We start from the raw sequence: 16,502 nt of genomic DNA on the forward strand, positions 1-16,502 counted from the left end.
TGTGATGCAAGGGCCCCCGTGGGTGTTTTTCAAGAATCTGCGCCCGGCGTTTCTCGTGTTCTACGTAAGACACCACCGCTCATCCGCCGTCGGCGTCTTGTCTAGATGCTCTCCGTAGACGGACGCCACCCGGGGAGGAGGGAGGGAGGGAGGGAGGGAGGGAGGGAGGGAGGGAGGGAGGGAGGGAGGAAGGGAGGGAGGGAGGGAGGCTTGCACAACGGCCGCTGGCGAGGAATACCGGCCCCTCGGGGCCTGGATGTGGGTTAAGGTAGGCGCCGAGCCAAGAGAGCCTGGCTCGCGGCAGGCCGCACCCTTCAACCGGGGCTCGCAGTCGCGCAGGTTGCGACACGTCCGAGAGGTGGCTCGTGCTGGGTTGGGGGGGGGGGGGGGAGGGGAGGAGGCGATGCTAAACTGGCACGCTAACTTCTACTGCAGATATTTACTGGAAAATAGCAGTGTTAGAGGGCAGATGAACTGAACTACGTATACGTATAATGTCAAAAAAAAAAATATATATATATATATATATATATTAATTGGGCAAATTGTGCGCACTATCCAACTCGCGATGTATATTAAAAATGGGAATTCCTGCAAAAATAAAACTACTTATTTGTTCACCATCTAAGTTGAATCTAAAAAAAAAATGCTTTCAGAATAGTGGAATTAATAGGTATGTGGTGGCGAATATGACGTGTTGGTCGGGAAAGGATTAGGCTTGGTTGGGTTAAAAAAAAGAGGGGATGGGGGCCCAAGATGAGTTTTTTGCCCCAGATGGGAACTAGTCTAGTTTACAGTACGTTCCTGTTCGCAACAGAGTGAGGCAGGATTCGACAGACGAACTTCGAGGTTCATAACGGCACAAGTCAAGCTGAAAACGTAGACACAACTTGCGGACTTAAGTATGTTCCAAGACTGCTATATGCCTACATGAATACCCCTTTGAACAATTTTTTTATTGCAAATTAATAGATTACGTTTTTATGATGGAAACAGTGTCTGGACAACGTCTAATCAAAATTGATTCTAGAACCACCACATAATCTGTTTCTATCGTAAAATAATTTTTTTTTTGTAATAAATGGGGGTAACATCAAGTCAGAAATTTTTTTGGAAAATATTAATTGTTTCGTTTACAAACTTGTGTGCCGATTAGGTTCTTATAAATAACACCAGACGTACATGTAACATTCACCAACGCTTGGTATATTTTATGCCAAATGCAGCCTGTCGAACTGGGTGCAATCCACTTGCACAAAGGGAGATTATATTTTACTTATCCGATCATAGTACAAAGTATAGGCGCCAGGCCTATTTTCCTAGAGCCAGCAGCAATGTCAGTGTCTCCTATTTCTTACTTTCTCAATATAATGGCAACTTTCAACAGATACTACCTACTCACAGTTAGTTCCGCGCAGCACCGCTAGCTGTCGCCCGGAGACCTCAACTCGACATCTGGTTCCTCGGTGGCTGTGCACACTTAGGGCCCTTTTACACATGGGCGACTTTCTGTCTGACTTAAAAGTCGCTCTTGATGGAGCCAAAGTTTGGTAATCGATCCATGCACAAGAGCTACTTCTTTTATCGCCGCGACTGAAAAGACGTAACTGTTTCCATTTCTGTCGCGGGTCGCCGCGTCCGAACAGTCGCCGGGGACAATAACCTCTGTTCACACGGGCGACATAACTGTAGCAGCGACTGCCGCGTCAGAGCAGGGCGATCGTGCCTCGTGGTGCATCGACACGGCATGCGACAATGAATATGGAATCGGAATAGTTGATTTCAGAGGTAGAAAAACGACCTGAACCGTACATTAAAAAAAAATTAATATGATAGAAATTTAAAAAACTGAGTTCTGGGGAGATGTATGTAAGAGTGTTATCAAAACATGGGTTGACCTGGGTGTAGAAGAGAAGAAAGAGAAAGGCAGAAAATTTTATTTATCGAAAGATTTTAACAAGTCACTGATTTACGGGCGGATAACCCATTGCTGTGGTGTTATTTTTTTTAAGCACGTGCGTTCCGAAAGATGAGTACGGAATGACATGCTAACTCTATGATAATCCATCTTGATGCTGCGACAAGAGTGACGCTCGTGTGAAAGGTCAAGCGACCGTCGCCTGAAGCTGCGACTTTCTGTCGCCGCGACACAATGTCGCCCGTGTGTGAGTGCCCAAAGGCGTCGCGCTCATGTGCATGGCGAGGAGGCCTCGACCGACGGTGGATCGAGATGGACCCGTAACATGACTCATTATTCATGAGCATCGAGTGCAGGCGTTACATTTTTTCTGGAAAGTTTCCGTCAAACTATAGTATGTGTTTCAATTGCATGACAGCGTCATGTAAAATTAACATTATCTTAACCATTATGTGAATCGCACTTCTAAATTACTGGTTCTGGTAGGAACAGTTAGTTGCCTAGGCTGCTTAATACACGATAAGAGAACAACTGTGTGTTTACCGCAAACAGGTTTGCTCTCAACTCATGCGAAATTTACGACGTAACATGCGACCGTGTAGCAGCTAACCTTGCCAGCGATGATCATCAGTCGTTGCATCTTCGATAGCAAAAGTGCACTTCGATTTGTATAGTGCATTACAAAATCTGATATGTGGAGGGAAATAAAATTCTGCATAGGAGAAAGTAAAGTTTTTTCCGTACAATAGCTATTTATTTTTGCAGTACAACTGGATAAACTTGTTATACGAACAACATGGTATTTTCAGCAGTCGCTTGTGCTAATACGAGTTTTTCTTCCCACCCCTCCTCAATTCAACAGGTAACTGTAAAGCGTGTTCAGGTTTGCAGACACAGAGATAGCTATTTCCAGTAGGACACACATATTTGCGGTTAACCATTGATAATGTTTTCTAAAAACGTGATAATTTACAAAAAAAAAAGCTAATCTTTTTATACCGCTTATGGAAATTTATATTCTAATAAAGAAACAAATATTTCTGTTAGCTTATAAAAAGGTGATTGGAGCTGGTCACACTACTTAGAATAAAGTAAGACTAGGAAAAAAAAATTATCACCAAAGGAAGAATGCAACGCCGGTCGAGCCACGCACAGTATAAAATTTTAATGTGTAACATCTTAGCTCTCGGTATACGGTATTAGGTAGGAGTAATTTCGCGAATGGAACGGAAGTCGCATGGAACAGAAATGTGTAACAACCACGGTGCTGCCATTTGTGGCGGATGGCGCGAACCAAAGTTCACAAAGCCAAACAAAGGGAAACTTTGGCTGTTCAATTAATTTTTAACAAGATGGACAGTGTTTTCAATCGAACTCCTTTTTCGAAAATCCGGTCCGAAGCTGGGGAATATATTTTTTTTTCTTCAGGCCTTTCCCGCTTTTATCGGAGCCGTTTCATTAAAAAGTTTAAAATTTCGGTCTGCTATTGAAATCATTCGATTAGTCGACGTAGCTTGCTCCGGCAGCGAGTTCTAGCGGCGGGGTGCGGAAACTACGTGTGGTTCGCGTCCAGAAATGCAGTTTTTAAAACACAAATCTCGGCATTATTTTAGAAGAAGAATTCCGTGTTCTGGTTTTCGTGTTGCAAGAGTAGGTATTTGCGACACGAGAGAGAACACGCGACTTTGCTCGTTGACGAGTTTCAGGTGTGTTTTGGTTACACACACATCCCTGGCGAGTACTGGAAGACTCGTTCACATGCAGGTGCACCGCTGCGGCGTGTCTCCTGGCAGAGACTGTAACACGATAGTCGCCTTGCGGTCTCCGGAGAAGCCGTGTCTCACGCCACGGGTGAGAGAGAGAGAGAGAGACGGGGGGTGATGCGATGCTGCTCTGTCGAGGCCGCACGCACGCTGGGACGTCCTTACTCCTTGCACCGTCCAGCGACGCGCAGCGCAGGAAGACGCAGAAAAAACCCAGAGCGCGCCGTAGATTTCACGTCAAAACCTCGCAATTGAAATCATAACAAATGCTTCTTTCGTACTGATAGTTAATTTAATAATCAATCTCTTTAATACAACGTGCGTTTTCTATAATCCCGAGCCGTTATGAGACGACATCTTTAATTATTTTGCGACAATCACGCGCAAGCACGATGACGTCACAGGCAAAACAAACACTGCGAGACAAACAAGTACAGACGTGATCCAACCGTTGTGGGCCCCGACCACTGCTGACGCATTATTGGTCTCGTAGTTATTAGCGGGTCGACTGCTGTGTACCACAACGCCGTATTACCACAACGCCGAAATACCATAACGCCGAATGTCAAAATTGACCACAAAGCAGACAGCTAGAAAACTGCCGTGTACCACAACGCCTTAATAACAACTGAATGAATTTGTGTGTGTTTCTTAAATGTACCTTAACGCCGAAATACCACAATCAAACCTAACCTTACCTAACCTAACGTAACCTAGCGTAATATAACCTAACCTAACTTAACCTAGCCTATCCTAGCATAGCCTAACCTAACCTAGCCTAACCTAGTCTAACATAACCTAGTCTAACCTAACCTAATCTAACCTAACCTAGTCTAACTTAACCTAACCTTTGTGGCGTTAGTGTATTTCGGCGTTGTGGTACACAGCAGTTTTCTAGCTGTCGGCGTTGTGGTCAATTTGGCATTTCGGCTTTGTGGTATTTCGGCGTTGTGGTGCGTCCCCGTTATTAGCGATTTAAACCTGACGGAATTTCGCCGCAGCCAAGTTTACCCAAGTGGCTTCCTGCGCGCATCTGGCCACCTGAATGCTGCAAGCGTGCACAGGGTACATTCGAAGCAGTGAGATTTGAGTGTTCCAGAACTAAAATTCCCGATATGCCAGATGAACTTAATGGAACTTCTGAGGCCATGCAGGATCCTGCAGACGAAACACATCCAGACTACTTTGAAAAGCGTGCATTCGCTAAATCCAAAAACTCATTTATTATCCTGAGATCATCAGAGGTTTTTTTTAAGTATCTACTTCTTAGTGATAATAATCTGATCGAGACCTCATATCTGAAAGCTACGTATACCGCGCTTGAGTGGGAAGAGATTAGTTACTAATTAACGATCCACCTTGGTCGACAACAAACCCATCTTTCGGTATTTATTGCAAGCTCCGCGCATGCGCGGACTTAGGGCAACAGAGTTCGGCAATGGATAGGACACCAAAATCCGTTCCTTAAAACAATTAGGCGCTAGGAATACGGTTAGGGTATACAGGTGTAGCACATTCAACACCTGGACACTTGTTTCCGGGGGTGTTTGGAATACCGGGGCCTCGGTTTTCAGTTAGGTCGGGGGGAAGAACTCGGAGAGAGCTCGCCCTCAATTTTTTTATTTTTATTTTCCCATTTTTCTTACACTTTGTTAACAATATTCACTTAATTAACCAGGAAATTTAGTACTCACGAAAGCAAGCTTGTATGCGAGTGCATCTAGTCACTTCAAATTACATGCGGCATTTTGACGATTGTAAACATTTGTACATGTATAATAACTGAGGAATAAATATATAAAATACAACCTAAGAAACTTTACATCAGTTATGTAAAAATGAAAGTTTAAAGGAGCAATTTATTAAAAATTCAATATTATGTATAAACAAAAAAAAACTTACAAATTATAACATTGTTACACGAATAAATGAAAATATAACTAAATAAAAATTAGTAGCCTATTTAAGTAAAGTCCCAGGTACAAAGTTATAACAATGTATAAAACTTACTTAAATACTAAAGACATCTCTTCATCAGTTCAATTATGTAGCCAAATAGCCTATTAACATTTTTTTTTTCATTTGAAAAATAATTTTTTGTTTTTAGTTTTGTAAGGAAGAATAGCAACAATTTTTGGAAGCAAAAATTCTACAGGTCTGTGAGATATTGTTCTTCTAGAGCGGTTAGGGAGGGGGGGACAGCCCAGGGGAGGTCGAGGGTTCGACGGCCGGCGCGCGCTCGCTTCCCACGGGGCTGCCGGAAGGGGGCGGGGGGTGTCTCTTCACGGCGGGGTGACCGCCATGTTGCGTCACACGCGCTCGAGCGTCTTCCTTCCGCGTGGTCGTCGCTACCAGTGGCGGGGACAGGGGGGTGTCGGGCGGTCATTTGCGGGGAAAATTGGTTGTCTGTAAAGTCGGTTTACGGACGATAGTTTAACGTGACGACGTCATAACAAAAAACATTGATGAAATGATTGCATACTTTTATGAATAAAATTGAATCATTTTTATTGATTTATCACTATTTTGAATGGATACAAAGAAGGAGTGAAATGAAATCTACAATTTAATTGATAAATTTACTTTTATTTCCACTCATTAATTCAAATATGTTTATTACTTTAACAAAGAGATTATTTTAACTATAACTTGTATACATGTTTGCCATTTAACTTCTTCCAATCTGTGTTATTCTGTTAAGCATAGGACGATGATAGGAAAAGTAGGAAACAAATGGGAGGGTTTCAAGTTTAATGTGCCTCTAAAAAGGCAAATCGATGGTTGTTCCAATCGAGTGGAAGAGAGATAGATGCGGCGCAAGCGTACAATGGGCGTAACGGGACAATGTGTAACGGGACAATGTGCGTAACGGGACACTTTTTCGTGCGTGCAGCCGGAGTTCATCGATTAATTAGACGTTGTCACGTCAAAAAAAAAAAGTGCTAATATTTAAGTACTCGCCAGATATATGTAACATCTAACCTCGGACACGAAATGTAATATAGAATTCTTTTAAATTATGCTGAGCGGGATAAATATCTACGCCAACTGTGTTTTCAACTACATTTCTGGACGCGAATCACACGTAGTACCCGCAACCCGCCGCTAGAATTCGCTGCCGGAGCAGCTACCTCGACAATCAAATAATTTGATTGGCAGACAGAATTTTTTTTAACTTTATAATGCAAACGGCTCCGATAAAAGCGAAAAAATACTTGAAGAAATACTACACAGTTATTATTTTGCAAAGCGCAAGCGGGTCACCTCAGTAAGGTGGTACTTCTTAATTCCAGGAAGGAGGGGGGGGGGGGCTTGGCTGCCCCTGGGATCTAAGCCCATGAAACCAAACATTATTTGGAAGTGTGACTGGGCCTTTATACATCTTGACTTAACTTCACAAAACGCTACAGGGATTTGTATAGTCTGACACGAAAAGGAGCAGAAAAAAAAAACAGGTGGAAAAACATCTAGATTTTAATTTCAACAGAATAGAATCCGTGTTTATCTAGCAGATCTTAAAGGAAACAATGCAGCACATAAATATAAATCAAAAAAAAAAATGGGTTCAATATTTTTGTGCTGTCACCACTTGAGGTTTTTTTTTCGTTCTGTTAGTCCATTTTTCTTTGTTTTTCTTTGTTTGATGACCATATTCATGTTATGGAATATTAAGTGGTGTTTATATCCTGTTGAAAACAGCAATTTTTTGCTTCATTTGTATATTTTGTCTTTTGTGTTTTTTTTGTAGTTTTCTTTTACAGACATACATGTGCTTAGCAATGGCGTATGTCCAAAAGCTTACATCAAGTCATGCACTCCCATTGCACAAATCTTTCAAAGATAAAAATCTTTATTTCTTCCTGCATTTCCCCCCGGGGTTGCGTTACGACATGCAAGCGTCGCGCGCGGATGTCCGCACAATGCCGCAGTTGTTCGTGACGACATTCTACAGGCGCGCATTCCTGGGAGGGGGACGCGCTACTCGAAGGGAGGTCAGTTCTTGGGGCCCCTAGGGTAGGGTGACCAAATCATAAACTTGAAAAAACGGGACACATCCAAGGAGGGTTTGGGGGCGATACCCTCCGAGGGGCCTCCATCGAGACGTAATCATTGAAACATGCTCTTTTTTTGCTAATTTGAGACCTATAATTCTTTTTCAATTTGCCTATGAATATGTAATTTAATTTAAATTGTGAGGCGTATAATAAATAAAAACAATAATTTTGCAGTGAATACTTATTTATTATAAGTATGACTGACATACATAAACATAATTAAACAAGGTAACTAAAATAGGTGAGTTCAACTGTCGAGAAGAGGGGAAGACGGTCCGAGGAGAGGCGCGACAAAAGTGTATCATCAACCCAACGTAAATACGGGACATTTAGGCGTCCCGGGAGACTTTTTCGGGACCCCTTGTACGATCGTTAAAAAACGGGACAATCCCGTTTTTACGGGACGTTTGGTCACCCTACCCTAGGGCCTAACCGCGCGGCCACAGAACCACACGAGGGTAGGGAGTCGTCGGGGAGACGTCGTGCCGTGCACCGAGAGAAAGGTTTGTTTGCCTCAACAAAATATGTGTTTGTAAGTGGCGAAACAAATATATTTTGTTAATTCAAACAAAATATTTTGTAGTAGGAAAGATTCTGTCAACCCAACAAAATGATGTTGTCAACTCAAACGTATATTTGGTTAGGTGTAACAAATAATTTTTGCTTCTTACCGAGTTTGGTTAAGCTAACAAAATATTTTGTTCCGCCAAGTAAATATTTGTTTCGCCATATATAAACAAATATTAGTTTGATTCAAACAAACCTTTTTCTCAGTGTGACGCAGTCGCGGAGGTCACTATCTGCCTCGCCATCGCCGGGTCGTTACCACAACGCCGAAATACCACAACGCCGAACGTACAATAACGCCGAATGCCAAATTGACTGCAACGCCGACAGCTAGAAAACTGCTGTGTACCACAACGCCTAAATACAGTAACGCCGAAAAATGTTTCTGCGGGGAGGTGGGGGGCTCAGGAGCAAAATGAAAAACAACAGAATGAATTTGTGTGTGTTTCTTAAATGTATCTTAACGCCGAGATACCACAACCTAACCTAGGCTAGCCTAACCTAGCCTAACCAAACCTAAACTAGCCTGACCTAAACTAACCTAATCTTTGTGGCAGTCCTGCAATGACATTTTTCGGCGTTAATGTATTTCGGCGTTGTGGTGCATCCTCGCCATCAGACACGTTGCAAAAACACCGGACACGTTGCGGGAACGATGCTTGACCACGTATGATGGTGGCTAACATGTGTGAAATAGAATTCCCGTCGTTAAAGTGCCCCGCCTACCCGGATACAGATACGGTGTGGGGAGGGAGTTCCAGGGAAAAACCCACGCGATTTCGAAACTACTCTAAGACACCCGAGTGGGGGTGCGTTTTCGAAAAGCATTTAAGAATTCGCCGAGGGCCGTTAAGTAGTTTCGTTTTCGGATTAAGATTTTAAACTATTTTTTTATAGTGTTTTCAGAGTAATTTTTTAGCATAAAAAAACCGGTGCAGGTTCTTGAAAACACTTACAGGACTTGAATTACACCTTTGTCTTCATTTCTCCATCATATAATGTTATGGTAAACGCTCAAATTTCACAGTTGTCCTACGCACGACGAGAAGACTGGGCGCCAGTTCACAGCATTGCGCTTAGAGGCGATACCTCGCTAGAAGCACCAGTGAGAGTCGCACTTACTATCCCGCCTCACTGACACAAATACACCCCCTGACTAAACGGGTAATTTTTTTATTTTTTAAGTTTAACATAGTTATACTCGCAGACATTTTTAATGGTCGAATTACAAAAAAAAATATGAAAAAAAATTGTAGTCCACACTTTTTTGCATACTTCGCTGGAAAAGTTGAATTTTTAACATTTTTGTGCAGTGTGGATACGAAGAAAGAAGTGTAATAAACAATGGAACATTTTTTTTGGGGTTTAAAGGCAATTCTGGCGGCTACTGCGCGGTACTGTTTGAATTTATTTCAGAAAAAAACATTATTTAATTTTATTTAGCTTTTTAAAACCACAAAAATTCTGAAGATTTTAAAAGCTTGGGTAAAATTAAATAATTTTTTCTTAATGAAATTAAACCATTTCACATGGTAGCCAGTGAAATTGACGACTTTTAACCCAAAAAGTTCCAGTTTTATACTTAATTTAGGTTAAAAATATTTTAATTAATAAAATATATATAGTCCTAGTATTTTGGAAAGTTAAGTACATAGTTAGGTCACTCTATTCCCTCCCCCTCTCTACAATCCCGAGTGGGTAAGAAACACCACGGATTAATAACGAGTGAAAAAAAAAAAAAACGTGGCGGACGTTACCGTGTGACACTGGGCTTCTTTGAGGTTCTTTCGTCATCTCCTTCCACCTCACCAACTATGCATTCTGTCGATGTTCACGCACACCGTTTCACCTCTCATCCGTATTCAGATTGTCATTCCTTTGTGGACTTCAGTCAATGTTTTTTTTAAACAACAGTTTGAAAATATACGTTATAACAAGAACACTATTTTATTACGTCTAACGGAAGGAAACACTCTTCAAAATTATTATTTTTTATTTTTTTATTAACAGTATTATTTTTTAAAGTTTATAGCTTCAATGTTATATGCATGTCTCATTCAAACACGTGGGGGTAAAACAACAGTTTGCAATGTACGTTATAACAAGAACATTATTTTATTACGTCTAACGGAAGGAAACACTATTCACCATTAATTTATTTTTATTTTTTTTATTAACAGTATTATATTTTTAAAGTTTATAGTTTCAATGTTATATGTCTCGTTCAAACACGTGGGGGTAAAAAAAAAACCACAAACGGAAGATAAGGGACACGGCCGAGGTGGTATAGAAGAGAGAGAGAGGGAGGGAGGGGGGAAGCGGGAATTACTAAACCGGAAACTGCACCTTCCGCTGGGGGAGTGACGGGACCACAGCGCTCGGGGGAAGTTAGGGACCCGTCGCGATGTAGGTATACACATGGTCTCCCAGAACTCACCGCCAGTGCGAGACCTGTTGATAGGCCCATTAATTACGGCTCTGAATTAGAACCAAAACTAAAAAAAAAAAAAAATAGTATCATAGTTCTGTAGTTATTGACTTTTCCCCTGTACAAAATTTCGAAATCCCCATCCCTACATAAAATTATTAGATACTGAGATAATTGTCACGCAATCATGAATAACCTTTACTATTGAATACGGTTCAAAATAAAATCAAACATGCTTTAATTACGGGCGAGGGGGAAGGGAAAATATTTTACATGATTTACCCGGAAAAAATTTTTAATCGGGTAACTGATCATTCAGTACTGTACACAAAAGTACTATTCCAACTTACCAAGTTATTTGCTGAAAGAGTCAGATTTGTTTTAAATAACTTGCTATGTTAGTATAGTAATTATTTTTACAGTATGAATAGTTCAAGTTACAGGATTGCAAATTTTTGACGCATGTCATTTTATTCACCTGAAAAAAAAACCTTATATTGAATACCAAATCTTATGTAAACCATATCAGGCACCGATACTTTATGAAACGTGTACCTAAAATACACATCAAAACTGTGGATGTACACACACATGCAGGACATGTAAAGGAGGCAAAATTTTCAATGAAAAATGTATCGAGTAATACTTCTTCTTATCGCTGGGCCCATTATCGTGTGATATGAGATGCAGTTGATCCTGCACCTCTGTTTTGTGAAATGCCATATCGGGAAGGTGTACAGCTAACTGTACATACGTTGCGTTGGTTACCACAACCACTTAATCATGTTAGGACCAAAAATTACAAAATTTTAATTTCTTCTTGACCATGATAAAAAAAAACCTTAGCAAGTACTAAAAAATGTTTATATCAAGTGAAATGCGGTATAGGAACGCAATGAGTTGCCTCAATAAACTGCTGGCATTGTATAGCCTGTGTATTGTAACTCGTCTTAAATCAGACCGTCCTGTCTGTACTGTTCTGTCAACAGTGTCTTATGAACAACTTCATGTGGATGTCGGTGTCGTGACGTGATACTCTGCACGTGATAGTTGGAAAATGGGTACTACTAGCATTTTACAAAACAAAAATTAGGTTGTACTTTTACAAAAGATTCCTTTGGAAACCAGTTGTCAATAAATAGTAACACCACAAGGAAAATATTGTGAAATTTTTACAACCCATTGCTGTGGCTATTTCTCCATATATCAATTGCGTTTTTGGAAATAATACCTAATAATTACGAAAATTGGCGCATGATTTTAAATTTTTGATTTATGTTTTATACAGGCATACATTTTTTTAAAAGCATTGAACAAAAAAAAGATAATTGAATATTCAACAATTTCACTTTATTTGGTTTTCTTATGCTTAATGTGCGCTAGTCAGGGAAAGGTTTACAAAATTTAACTAATACAAGTCCTGAGAAAACACAAAACATATTTCCGGGCAGGAATGAGAACGCAGCATTACTGCGAACTTTTATATATATATATATATATATATATATATATATATATATATATTTGTGGCGGAACAGTTTGCTTTCGTGTAATAGTACAAATTTACAAAACGCACATAATTTTACATAAATTATTTCAGTTCCGTTTACAAGAAGTAAAAGTCAGAGTGTATTTTTTAGAAATGTCAAACTTGAGACGGGTTACGTTACGCCGACTACCCCGCCGAGCGCAGGACCGTGGTCGAAACGTGTACGTGAATGACAAAGAAGGGGGGGGAAGGGGTGGGAAGGGGGGGGGAGGGGGAGGGAGGAAGCCATACGCTTCACGCCGGCACGCAGGTGAAAAGGCCACCCCCTTTTTCCTGTTTCCCACCCCTGGAACTCACGACCGGTGTTGCCAGATTTATCATAACTTAGTGTAAATATGTAGTATTCAAAATTACTTTGCTCGTGTGATTTGCGTGTTTTATCTCATGATTTAAAAAAATCGATAGTATATATATCGTTATTCGCTTATAAATAGTTCATAAAATTTAACAAGTGTTGATATAATTTTATTTTGAAACTCAAATGAAATATTTATATTCAATCCTGGCGTGAAATGAGATCACGTGGTTAGACAGCTTTCAAAGGAAGTTATTTTAAGGGTTTTGATAAAACAAAATTTTTAATGATTTACGAATGACAAACTAAGATGTTTATCTGAGGAAATTTCTGTAACTACTGCAAAACAAAACGAGTAAGATAATGTATTGATAGTAATGGGGTACACCCCCAATCGGTTCTATTAAATCCTTTTCAGACAGCAAAAAGTTTAGTTCTGTTAATAGAACTTTGTTTGATTAAACATATATACAGACCTTAATTGTTCCATCATAAATAGTTATTTTAAATTTTTTAAGAAGTTCAGTTCCAACTTCAAGGGGTGTAGCAGCCTAGGGAAGCACCTTAGACTATTAGGCCAATATTCCAATACACAAAAATTAGGTTTTAAGTGTTGAATTACTACACCTGTACCCTAACCGTATTGCCAGGACCCGGCCAGAACCTTATTTTAAAGGAACGGATTACGGTGTCCTATCTGTTGCCCGAATTCCGCGCATGCGCTGAGCTCACTTTTTTCATTGATTTCGTCCAGATGGAAGACCGGAGTCTGGCACCATTAACCCGTATATATTCAATTTCGTGAACATCGGGTCACGCACCAAACGTATTGGTGGTGTGCTGAACGACACATTATGAAAGCGAAACTATCCTGGAATACATTTTTGTACACTCTAATGGTCATAACAAGGGAAAAAAATCGCATCCTAAACATCATATAATTCGTGTTACTGGTTGCCAAACGTCCGCTGGGATGCGTTGGAACCAGTTTCTAGCCTCGCGCAGGGCACTATTTATTCAAACGCCTGCCGATATGATCCCTTACTGGGAAAGTGCTTATATTCGCTACCGTACTCTAACGTCTTGGAATACCACCCTTAAAGCTATAAATAGGGGCAGGCAATTTCCTTGAAAAAAAAATTGAATGCTTAATAGACTGCAAAAAAAAAAAACTGTACCCGCACCAACGGTCTCTTACTTGTGATTGGCGAAAGTCTGCGAGAGAAGTCATTGCCATATTTGACCGAACCACTCAGGACGCGTTTGATTCAACACTGAATTACTGTGATTGGTTAAGAAGCGATCGACACAGATGATGCTACAATGTTTTAACTTTCAACTGGTTTTCGAATATTTTCGCGAAGTATGCATGCCCCTAGGTATAAAAAAATGTTTTTAAGTTATCGTTAGAGACCCGGAAAATTCGCGGGTTAAATGACCTCCAGGATAGACTCCAATATCCTCTACACACTCGGGCAAATGCCAACTGTTCATTGGCTGCTGACTTGTGAGTCGTCTCGACTGGGTGGCCTGTGATTCGACACTTCTATGAGTGAGGGTCTCTAATTGGACCTCAGTCCTCCAGATTAACAGTGAACCAATGACAGATGCAGCACTAAGGTATAATTATTTGAATTTTAGCATAAAACGAAATGAACCCGCGAATTTTTCGGGTCTCTAGTGATTGGTTATGAAACGATCGACACAGATGATGCTACAATGTTTTAACTTTCAACTGGTTTCAGAATATTTTCGCGAAATGTGCATGTCCCTAGGTATAAATAAATGTTTTTTTAAAGTTATTTCTTGCAGCAGAAGATGTTCGCTATGTGTAGTGTAATTCCAGTAGATGTGGCAACAACGCACGGCGATGCAGCTTTGTGCCCCAGACCACAACGACCCCTCTCCCACTCTGCTTCTCCAGCTTCGACCCCGGCCAAAGTCGTTACCTCGACGAGTCTCGGGGGAAGACACGGCATCCTGGGGAGTCGCCCCTGCGCCCGGGAGAAGGTCGGGAAATAAAACACAATAAAAACAGAATGGGACCCTCTTCACGCTACCTGCAACCCTCACGTCACTCAAAAAACGTTTCGGTAAAAGGCGTGTCTCCTCGACCATTGCTGCCCGATCGAAGAATGCACGCAACTTTCACAGCAGGCGCGGTTTGTGTTCAACCAAGCCATCAACGGGGAAGAGAAACCACACTTGTTTTTCCTTTCTCAAGACAAAGTCAGCGCTTCTCAACGTGCGGATTTAAAATCAGAGTTTTTTTTTTATAATCTAAACTTTTGAATAAGTTTAAAATGCTTCAAAAAAAATTAGTACTAAAAACTAGAGACCGGAAAAATTCGCGAATTCATTTCTCGATAGGCTAAAATACAAATAGTTATACCTCAGTGCTGCCTCTGCTATTGGCTCACAACTCACCTGGATGTCTCTGGGCCAATAAGAAACACTCAACCCAAGACTTTATCGAATCACAGGCTGCTACGTTGGGACGTCTCACAAGACAGCAGCCAATGAGTGTGTGACATTTGACCGAGTGTACGTAGAATTATGGAGTTCAAACAACAGGTCATTGAACCCGCGAATTTTTCCGGTCCCTACTAAAAACTAATCTGGATTCGTGAAATCCCACCGATTATTTCATTGATTTGCGGTTGTTTGTACAGTACCAGACACTGATTCACACTAAAGTCCACAGATCTGTCAGTTCTTCGAATCATTTTTTTTTTAAATTAAGTAGTGAAGAATATTTCAACGTCTCAGATCTATTGCTCAGATTATAAGTTTTCCTTTAAAAAATGTTTTGTGGAACGTCATATTCGAAGTGCGATTATGAGCCGAGCCACTCTTGCACTTTCTAAACACGTAATTTCGAGTTTCTCCCTTTCCACGGGAATTTATTGTAATCTGCTTGAACTGGTTTGCCAATTATCTCTCTCACCCCCAAACCAGTGCTACAGTAAGTACTTGTCTGCCAAGTTATTCAAATAAATGGCAAGTACTAAACGTCCTGCACGATACTCATTATAAGTACATAAAGCAAACTTTAATCTTCTTGTGGTTTTTGAAGTGATTTGGGTGGATTTTTCGACGCCTTACTTCTAAAGCAGTCTATAACCCGTGTTAATATCGGCGAGTTCCTCATTTTACGCATTGTGAATTAAAACGTTTAAGTTTGAATGCATTCAGTGTACCCACTTGCGTTGATTTACACCGACGCAGTAATTACTGAAATTCACGAAAGTGATTGGTTAAAACACCATGGTAAGTATTTGAATAAAATCATTACTGACTCCTCAAATTCTTTAACAGTAATACACTTCGTCCCACCTCGAAGTAGTTAAATTATTAGTTTATCTATACATATTAATATATATTTTTATTTTGACCACAAAATCCAATAATAAATTTAAAAATATTTTTTTTAACACTCACATAAAAAAAACGTAAATACCTTTATTTCGTAAAAAAAAATAATTTTGACAAGTTTAATCACTGACAAAATACGTGGCTAACAGCTATTTTTTTTGTATACAAGATCGGATCACGTGACAATTAATTTACGACCAAAATCTGGCGACTAGCAACCGGTCCGGGGTAACTGTTTATCCTGTCGCCGAGCTACATAGTCCGGCGGCCAGCCAGCCAGCCACGGAGGTAAGAAGTTAGGGAGCGTGTTTGTGTTGGAGAGGCAGGATGATAAGAGCTGGTGCTGCGAGCGCGGTACTGGTTCTCGCGCAGACCGTGTGGTGACCATAACATTCCACGGCAGTGAAATTAAGATAAAGGTGTGAATGCAAAAGTCCCTTTAGTGCTTTAAAGAATCTGTACCGTGTGTTTCATGACTAAAAATTAATCTGAAAACAAGCTTTTCAGCCATTTTAACTATTCTAAAAAAAACAGTTAAAAAAAAAAAAAAAA

General features: G+C 40.5%; 1 protein-coding gene across 2 annotated transcripts in view; it reads right to left on the bottom strand.

Annotated features, from left to right (window-relative positions):
* The window catches only part of LOC134531917 (zinc finger protein 395), a 267,171-nt gene that overhangs the window by 233,615 nt on the left and 17,054 nt on the right, over positions 1-16,502 (bottom strand). The gene's annotated exons all lie outside the window — the stretch shown is intronic.

The sequence above is a fragment of the Bacillus rossius genome, chromosome 5 (genome assembly GCF_032445375.1).
Source record: "Bacillus rossius redtenbacheri isolate Brsri chromosome 5, Brsri_v3, whole genome shotgun sequence".
NCBI lineage: Eukaryota > Metazoa > Arthropoda > Insecta > Phasmatodea > Bacillidae > Bacillus > Bacillus rossius.